General features: G+C 38.5%; 2 long non-coding RNA genes across 3 annotated transcripts in view; one reads left to right on the top strand and one right to left on the bottom strand.

The window, feature by feature from the left end:
• LOC138978361 (uncharacterized) overlaps positions 1 to 3,648 on the top strand; it is a 3,814-nt gene extending 166 nt beyond the window's left edge. Inside the window, exons 1-3 of one of the 2 annotated variants that reach the window (XR_011459656.1) lie at positions 1 to 401; positions 780 to 932; positions 2,041 to 3,648. The exon at positions 1 to 401 is cut by the window's left edge and continues 166 nt beyond it. This is a non-coding gene — a long non-coding RNA (uncharacterized lncRNA). Of the gene's footprint in view, positions 402 to 469; positions 933 to 2,040 lie in introns of those variants that run through there. The other variant, XR_011459655.1, reaches the window with a different exon arrangement.
• An 88-nt stretch (positions 3,649 to 3,736) lies between these two features.
• LOC138978364 (uncharacterized) lies at positions 3,737 to 7,299 on the bottom strand. The gene is made up of 2 exons (XR_011459659.1): positions 6,791 to 7,299; positions 3,737 to 6,279 (listed from the first exon to the last, which is right to left on the bottom strand). It is a non-coding gene; the product is annotated as an uncharacterized lncRNA (long non-coding RNA).
• Between the last annotated feature and the right edge of the window lie 1,915 nt (positions 7,300 to 9,214).

Below are 9,214 nucleotides of genomic sequence, written 5' to 3'. Positions count from 1 at the left end.
CCATAAAAATAAAGGCAAATAAAAGTAGCCCTTAAATAAAATATGAAGCAAGTTTTTGTGGACCATAAAATTCGATTGATCACTTTCCCGAGAAGTCGGTTTTAAGACACAATAAAACGCTCTTCCTTAGTGGAGTACATGAATAGTATTGATGACAAAAAACATGGCGGCCGTCGTGACTGATATATATTATTGAAAACAATCTAATATTTGGCAGTTCAACACGTCCACCAGAGAAATATACCGACAAAGAAGTTGAAACACCGACTGCCCTTCTGAAAGAATTCAATCGGGATGTGAATGATACAGCTGATTTTGGACACGGTCTGCCTTGAATGGGGAGGTTGGCGATGAATCGCACTGTTCTACACTTAGTATCATCGGTTTGGATCAACAAGCAGGTAAGTTATTGTTTTTAAAATCCAAGACATGACCATAGCAAACGTGGCCTTTGTAGAACTGAGCAAGATTCATCTGTTGTGTATGTGTGTGTTAATGAGTAACTGGATGTGACTGTGAGTGTGAGTCACAGAGTGTGTGCTTGTTCTGTTCTTTTTTTTTACTCAAGTTTAGAAAATGCTTGATCTTTAATCTGTATGCACATAATCAAATGCTGCTGTATCAGTGTATGAACTATGGTTGTAAAAGAATAAACAAAACAATTACTGAATTAGTGAGTGATTTTGCTCTGAATCGTCTGATAGTGAAGTTGAAATAGTACTTATTTCATTTTCAAGACATGTTAATAGTTATGATAATATTGTTATGGTTGTTTTCAGGCCTCCCGAGAAACCAGAGATGATGTGCATCATTCATACAGCTCCTGTCTTCCAGTTCCAACAGTTTACCTTTAAACATGGATGCATACATGTACTGGAGAGATATCAGGATGACTTGGCGTGGTGCTTTACATTACAGACTACTCCTGAAGAGTAAGTTACACATTTCTTTACCACTTACAGCTTTTGCTTGTCAAATCTGTATGGTAAAATATATGTAACATTGGGTATTGGTGATGGTAGTCTGAAGCTATAAACATGTACTGATGTAGATCATTCAGCAGTCTTTTGTTCTTTGTAAATTGAATAACAAGTACTTTGTAGATGAAATTATTCATACATGTATTTGAAGATGCATAGTAATACTGTGCATGGTAATTGGTATGATGTACTTTATATACATAATGGTACAAATATCTTTATTTTCTCTCTCCTTCCCATCTTAAAGTTTGTTGCAACCCTATACTCATAAAGTGCATTATACTGTTTGTATGAACATTGAACTATTGTGATGCAAGAAAGTAAAACATGAAATAGCTAGAATGAAAGATTTACTCATTACTGGAATTATTTTAAATACAGTCAGTCCTTTCCTTGGTTCACAATCACAGATCTGGCAAGTTGTTTTTTTATAGTTTTTTTTTTTACATGGAATAAGAGTTACAATGTAAATTGTAATACCGCCTGTGTACTTGGATACCTACTTCTACATCCAACACCCTGACTGCCCCTGCGCAGAGTTAGAATTTTCTGAATGAATTCACATCACATTTCTCAACAAAACTGTAAGGTGTCAACGCTAAATAGGGAATGTGTGTGGGATGAATTGGCTCATGCTGAATTTAAAAAATAGTAACTTTCCATCACATTCCAGAAAAGCCGCTCACATCAGCAGCATAACAAGATATCATGTCGTTAGAAAGGTTCTTGTGAGGAAGTCTTTTTAATTTTAAGATGAAAGATTATCTTTTTAATTTTAATGATGAAAGTATATCTATTATATCCATGAAATAAATGGTTTTCACAGGAAGAAATGATGGCACCTGTAATATTACAGAATAAGGTTTACAGTTTAGTTCATAGTTGTCACTGTCAGTATCACCCCCACCATTCTCCATCCCACTGATCTTGTGAAGAACAAGTATTACCTCCTACCTACCTTCCCGCACCCCACACCCTCTTCTCGATACCCAAAACATATCCCCATCAGTGCACAGCAAAGTCTGGATGTGCTCAGTAATACATTTTCTGTATTTTCCAGGAAGTGAGGTGCCGAGATATGATGTGCAGGCAGCTTGCAGAGTAGTGCCTGGCTTTGCTGAGGATGATGATCAGATTCAGTCCATTATGTGCTGACGGAGCTACCAGAACTGCTTTAATATAGTCCATCTGAATATGCTGACACTTACAGAGGTTTTCTGTTGCCTTTGTGGTGAAATGAACATGTAACACATTAACAATAACATTCTACACAAATAATGTGTGGTGCGATGTGGATCAAAGGGTACATTTTGACTTATAAATGTAAGTTGTCAATTCAACTAAATACAGGTAGTGTTTGGTATGCAGATATTTTCTTACAGCAAACAGCGGTTTGTTTGTTTTTACTACATAAAGTGATATTATCTTAGACTTTTATGTTGTTTGAGTGCTTTAAGTTAAGTTGTTCACAGGCAGTATTTTACACACAGGCTTAGCTTTGGGAGATGTGTGTGTATGTTTCGGTCAATGCGTGTTCATGTATAGACTTTGTTTGCAATATTAGAATTTAGATCTTTTAACTGCATTATGCACATGAAATGTGTTAACCCATGAATTTTTCTTCCTTTGAATCCTAGTCAGTACTTTATCTTGTTTAAGATTTTCATTGATTCTGTTTTTGGGTCGTTCTGGTGCATCCTGGATGGTTCAATTCATTCTTATGTTGTGCTGAAATGTTGCTTTTGTAATACAGTTTGCCAAGATTGTGTCTTTCACTTGGATGTGGTGAACTTATTTTTTAAAGGCCTGCTCTGCCTCATTAAAACACTTCACCTCACTGTGTCAGACCTTCATCAGGCTTTTTGCATGGGATAAGAAAATCCTTCCACTTGGTCACATAGCAAAAGTCAGCACCCTGACTTCTTAGTGTGGTGATGTCTTTTCTTATTAATTTATTTCCCCCAAAAGGTATAAGAGTTTTAAACAAAATTATGTCTTACAGCTACAGTGGAACCCCCCTTTTAAGACCTCCAAAAATCTGAGAAAATCAGGTCTTAAAAAGGAGGGGGTCTTAAAATGGAGGTAAAATTTAAAATTTACAGAGGTTATGAACAGAAAGTCTGAGAAAACAAGGTCTTAAAATGGAGGGGGTCTTAAAAGGGGGGTTCCACTGTATGACTATTGGGGATTATGTGTTTGTAAAGATAGAGCTGAGAATCCTACACCGAATTCTGTGCATAGAAGGCGGCCTGAATCTTGACCCACACTGCTGGCATGACCTTCATAGCTGCATTCAACGCTTTACTTTTACCCTGGTAACTTTACGGTTGCTCTCTCTGGATTGAGCATTTTTTATTTCAACCAAGGGGAAAAATTAAATGCCTCTGTAGAGATTCGAACCTAGGACCTAGATTTTCAGGCAGATGTCCTAACCACTACGGTAGTTTTTTTTATTGTAAGATGGATATATATATGTCTAGCGGATGCAGCTACATGTACAAATGTGCCAAATTAGAACTTGCATTCTCAGCCTATAATCTTTGGCCATTCATGCGAGTCGAGTACTAAATATTGTGAATGCATGTGAGACTGCCTTGTTTTACTTTTGTGAAATGTGTGAACTCACTTTGTTTACATCTTTGTGTTAATAAATGCAGTTTATCAGTTACCTCTGTTTGTTTCTTCTGCAAGTATGTCAAATTGCCCACACACACCCTCATGCGCACACACACAAAATCAGATCTCAAGTGTAAGTATTCTTTTTGCAGTTTTATTTTAATGCCCATAATCAGTCAAACAAATATATCATCACACTTCGTCACTTGCACCTAAGCTTAAAAGTAGCAGTCCTGCATACATATGTAATGTGTAAATGTTTCAGGTCACCATCTGTCCTGGCTTGAACATGCAATAAGAACACCTCTACACAAACACATGTACAGTCAACCGGCTAGCTGCTTCCCTGAAAGGCATATTTTTCTATGAATTAATCGATTTTCCGCAGACAGCAGCCAGGTAGTGGATCTTTAGTATATGTCCAAGCAGACGGTTGATCTTAGTACAACACATCAAGGAAATATTTTTTAAAAACAGATCCAACATCTAATCTTCCAAAGTTCATAATCAATAAAGAAGAAAGGTATGTTACTGGAACCCTTTATTTATGATTTAAGGCAATGTGCGGCAGTAAAATTACCAAACTTAAACTTGAAGAATACAGTCAAGGAATAACTTAGTTTTCTGGGTAGTTATTGAAGTGACTTATTAAAATGAATGAAAACATTGTGGATGGATATTGACGGCTGTTGCGATGAAAACTGGCATTTACAGCGTCAAATGGGATTTCTAGAAAACGGCTTTACAGCAACATCATACATCAGAAATTCATAATATTTGGCACAAGGATACACATGTATTATATCTACAATCATATAGAACGTGTTTTTTTTTTTAAACAACTACAGTTGAATTTAAATTAATTATTGTAATGAATCTTTATTTGGTGTTTAACGTCGTTTTCAACCATTCAAGGTTATATCGCGACGGGGAAAGGGGGGAGATGGGATAGGGGAAAGGGGGGAGATGGGATAGAGCCACTTGTTAATTGTTTCTTGTTCACAAAAGCACCAATCAAAAAATTGCTCCAGGGGCTTGCAACGTAGTACAATATATGACCTTACTGGGAGAATGCAAGTTTCCAGTACAAAAAACTTAACATTTCTTACATACTGCTTGACTAAAATCTTTACAAACATTGACTATATTCTATACAAGAAACACTTAACAAGGGTAAAAGGAGAAACAGAACCGTTAGTCGCCTCTTACGACATGCTGGGTAGCATCAGGTAAATTCTTTCTCGTCCCAACCAATATGGGACTCCCCCTAACCCGCGGGGGGTATTGTAATGAATATGCAGTGAGAAATTCGTTCATTCTTATGACAAAAGATATCAAAATTCAACTGTAGTCTGTTGTAAAAAAATCGTTCTATATGATTGTTGATACGATACATGTGCATCTTTGTGCCAAATATTAGGAATTTCTGATGTATTATGTCGCTGTTAAACTGTTTCCTAGAAATCCAATGTAACGACTGTTTCCATAGCAACGGCACTCTATGTCGATCAGTATTCACAATCCTCCGAAAGCGGCGTATGGCTGCCTAAATGGCGGGGTAAAAACGGTCATACAGGTAAAAATCCACTCGTACAAAAACATGAGTGTACGTGGGAGTTTCAGCCCACAAACACAGAAGAAGAAGAAGAAGTATTCACAATTGTTCTATTTATTTTTATGTCACTTCCCAGAAAACCAGGTTATTCCATGTATTCTCCAAATTCAATTTTACTGCCGCACATTTCCTTAACAAAATGTAAGATTTACTGTACTTTGACCGAGCAATTTTTGTAAGTGGACAGGCCTTAGTTTTATTTCGGTGGCATAATTCAATGCGCTTCGTCAAAATGTCTTGAACTGAAACCAAAAGCAGATGCAAGACTTATGGTCAGTTGGAGTTGTCTCCCGTACTCCTAACTTTAATGTGCTGCAGACAGGTGTGCCCAAACAGCCCATATCACAAACGGTTTGGAATTCCCGAAAACACAAGATCCGCACTGCACAACTTCAGTGCACAAATACGCGAGAGTGCTCGGTCGCTTTTTGAAAATGTGTATCTTGAGAGAAAAATATAGAATAGTGCGCTGTCCGAAGGAATAGAGTTCTTATAGGACAATGACAGCGCTCAGTTCAAAACGATAGGACATGATCACATCTGACCGCCATGCGGCTATGTGAATCAGACATCTGAGCCTTTCAATCTGTCTATGTCTGACGCCTGACGACATCCCCGAGGCTTTTAAATGAAATAAGACCATACGGGCACTAATAGTTGCATACCAAAAATGAACTGCCTCAAGGCTCTCTATGCAGAGTGGTATCTTTTTAAAGAATACATTCAGGTACAGCTTCTTCGAAAGAAAAAATAAATTCACCGCAACCACCAAAACATCTACCTCACTACAGAAAGCAGTCAAAGTGTTGATTTTTGGTCTGTGACCAAGTGGAGGGATGGTCTTATCCCATGTTAAAGGTGAGGACAACTTTTTAAATGAGGCGTAGTGGGCCTTTAAAACATTGACACAAATTTACAATAGCAACAAGTTGTAAAGCTCAGTACAACCAATACTGAGTGGACATTTACTGCCGCTGTTGCTGTAGTTTCCCCATCGATCACAGCTGGACCTGGATAGCACTGCTTTTCATCCACATTCACTGGCCAGGTCTTCGTCATCTTCTGTCCCTATACTGACAAATGAATGACAAAGGAACTGATCTTAAATTCAAACACAATGACAAGAACAAGTTTTAAGTATGAGTAAGGAGTAAATTGTGTTTGTAACTGACACACACACACACACTAAACCCACATAAATGCCAAGAGCGTAAACATTCTAATTCCCTGATAGACAAGTTCCAATGCCTACTTTTTAATATGAAATATAGAAGACACATTCCCTGTCAGCGCTTGCTATCAAATTCAAAAAGCAAAGCAAAGGTCTGTAACATCAATCTGCAGGGCTAGAAAAATCTGCAGGTATTATTACTATTAATGTCTGGCAGCTCTCCTGACTGGCCAGGGAAAATCAAACACACACACACACACACACACACACACACACACACACACACACACACACACAAACACACTTCGGTTCTCACACACAAACACACACCAACAGTCAGAATGTAACCAGAACTTGAGACTGAGAGGGAGCATAAAACACAATATGATCATGTAGCAGAACTCTTACCTGAATTGCCATTAGCATGAAATATTTCCCATTTGAGTCTTGACAGCCTCCCGATCATGAAGGAATCAATCTGCTTCTTCCACTGTGCCGGATCGATGCCAACCTGTAATATATAATATTGGCTGAAGTAACATTCCTCTGAGCAACAAATTTAAAACAGTTAGTTGACAGGACAAGTAGTACTAGGAGCTACATGCAGTATGATATTTAGCTATGTGGAGGAACAACAAACACACTGTCCACAGAACCAGATGAATTTACACACTGCACCCTCCCCCATAAAACAACAACAACAAAAAACGACAACAGACGACCAAACCAACATTAACGCTTGATTCTTATGATACTGTGGACAGTGGCATTGATATCTTTCTAGAATATAAAATTTTATAAGTCCTTTTACATTTAGTGAAGTTTTGACTGAATCAGTGAACTGAATCTGTTCACATAGACTGATAGAGTGACAGACATACAATGTAGACAAGTTGATGTGTGCATATATATATATATATATATATATATATATATATATATATATATATATATATATATATACATGCATATTACATAACATGTATATATATATATATGTATGTATAACATGTATGCATGTGTGTAGAGCACAAAGGAAAAAAATAATAGAACTTGACACACAGTTTCACTGAGAATGAGATATATCCTGACAGTGAGTGAGTGAGTGACTGTTTACAGCAATACATTGTACTTTATTAAACTTAAAGGTACACACTGAAAGTCATGCGCTTCTAGTATTAAAAATGATTCTAATACTGGAGGAACTGCATGATCATCTTACTGGTGAAATAAAGCTAAGAGGTTCGAGCAGTTCTGTGGTTTGGACTCTTAGGTGTTCATTATTTTATTATTATCCCTGAACATGAATTATAAAAATAAAATGAAAACACTCTTCCAGTCTTGCTCACAGTCACACACACACCTCCATATGAGTTATTCTGACCAGAACTTGAGAATGTAAGGGAGGGGAAGGAAAAAACACACTGTACATCATAACACTGACAGTTGTACATAATAAAACCTCTTCGCCTTACTCTTACCTGATTTGCGGCAGTGGCATCAAATATTTTACTTCTGTCAGTGACAGCCTCAAGATCATGCAGCAATCGGTTGGTTTTTTCAGCTGAGAGGAGACCTTGAAGTTGAAATACTAGCTCTAGCTCTCTTCTGATTGATGCCAACCTGCAAGTAAAATAATTGGGAACGGCCGATCAGAAGGTTACCTATTTGAGTATTTCAAGTTAGACTCAATCTTTAAAAACAAAAAGAATTTATAAAATATTATGATCATGCACCTTGAAAAGAGGTTGCAAAAACGTGGTAGTGATAATCTTCTTCTTCAAATTAATGAGAAAATCCCTGTACAGGGCAACTACGTGTTGGTTCAGTGAACGATACCTTGCGCCTGTGGACTGACAGTCACAGTGACACTGACAGTGACTCGAGTGAGTCGAAATGACACCTGTTGCAACACATACTACCATAAACCCACTCTCAGTTATGAAACGAAACATGGAAACTTACCTCTGGTTAATATGCAAAGGTTCGCCCGTCCCAATTCTCTCGCATTAGCAAACACCATTGCCATTGGAGATTCTGTCCAAACAGATCGCCTTCGACCGCCATTAACTAAAAACCGAAACGCAGTAGGTCTGAAAACCACGCTCAACGTCCAAAATAAGGAGGAAAAAAAAGAGCCCAAAACATTTTTTTGGCCAAAAACACTGTTTAAGCCCCACAAATATTTGTCCTTATTTTTTATGAAGCTTAATTTGTGCCCCTTATTTTATGCTCCACAAATACAGTTTGTGGCCCACAAAACCAAAATGTGCCCCACAAAAATAAGCCCAAAAATTTGTGAGGCACATTTCGCGTTTGTGGCCCACAAAAATAAGCCCAAAACGTGTGGGATTACTGACATCGAATGCCAAGGATAGACGGGGGCAAGACAGAGGAGGATAGGAGTGAGAGAGGGGGGGGGGGGGGGAATAGGGGCGGGAGGGATATGGTATGCAGAGTTCGGAAAGTGTGACCTAAGGGGGGGGGGAGGCAAGACAGAGGATGGGGGGGGGGGGGGGGGGGCGAGAGATGTTCTCTGTATTACACAGGCAAACTTGAAAGCTTTCTAGTCCACAGTTATAAGCGTTCATGAAGAAAAGGATGAAAGGTAGGAGAGGGTGAGGGTGGAGGATGTCCTCAGTCTTCCACGGGCAAACAGAAGCGTTTTACTTCCCAGCCATAATATAGGCGCCCGTTCGGGAGAATGGGGATGAAGGATAGTAGTGTGACGGTAGTAGAGAGTGGGAAGGGGTAGAGAAACGGAAAGGGGGAGGGGCTGTGGGTGGTCGGGGGTGGTGGAGGGGGGTGTCCTGTTTTACAAAAGCAAATTAA

This window comes from Littorina saxatilis, linkage group LG10 (assembly GCF_037325665.1).
Source record: "Littorina saxatilis isolate snail1 linkage group LG10, US_GU_Lsax_2.0, whole genome shotgun sequence".
In the NCBI taxonomy this organism is placed as follows: domain Eukaryota; kingdom Metazoa; phylum Mollusca; class Gastropoda; order Littorinimorpha; family Littorinidae; genus Littorina; species Littorina saxatilis.
This window is presented reverse-complemented; position numbering and strand designations above follow the sequence as displayed.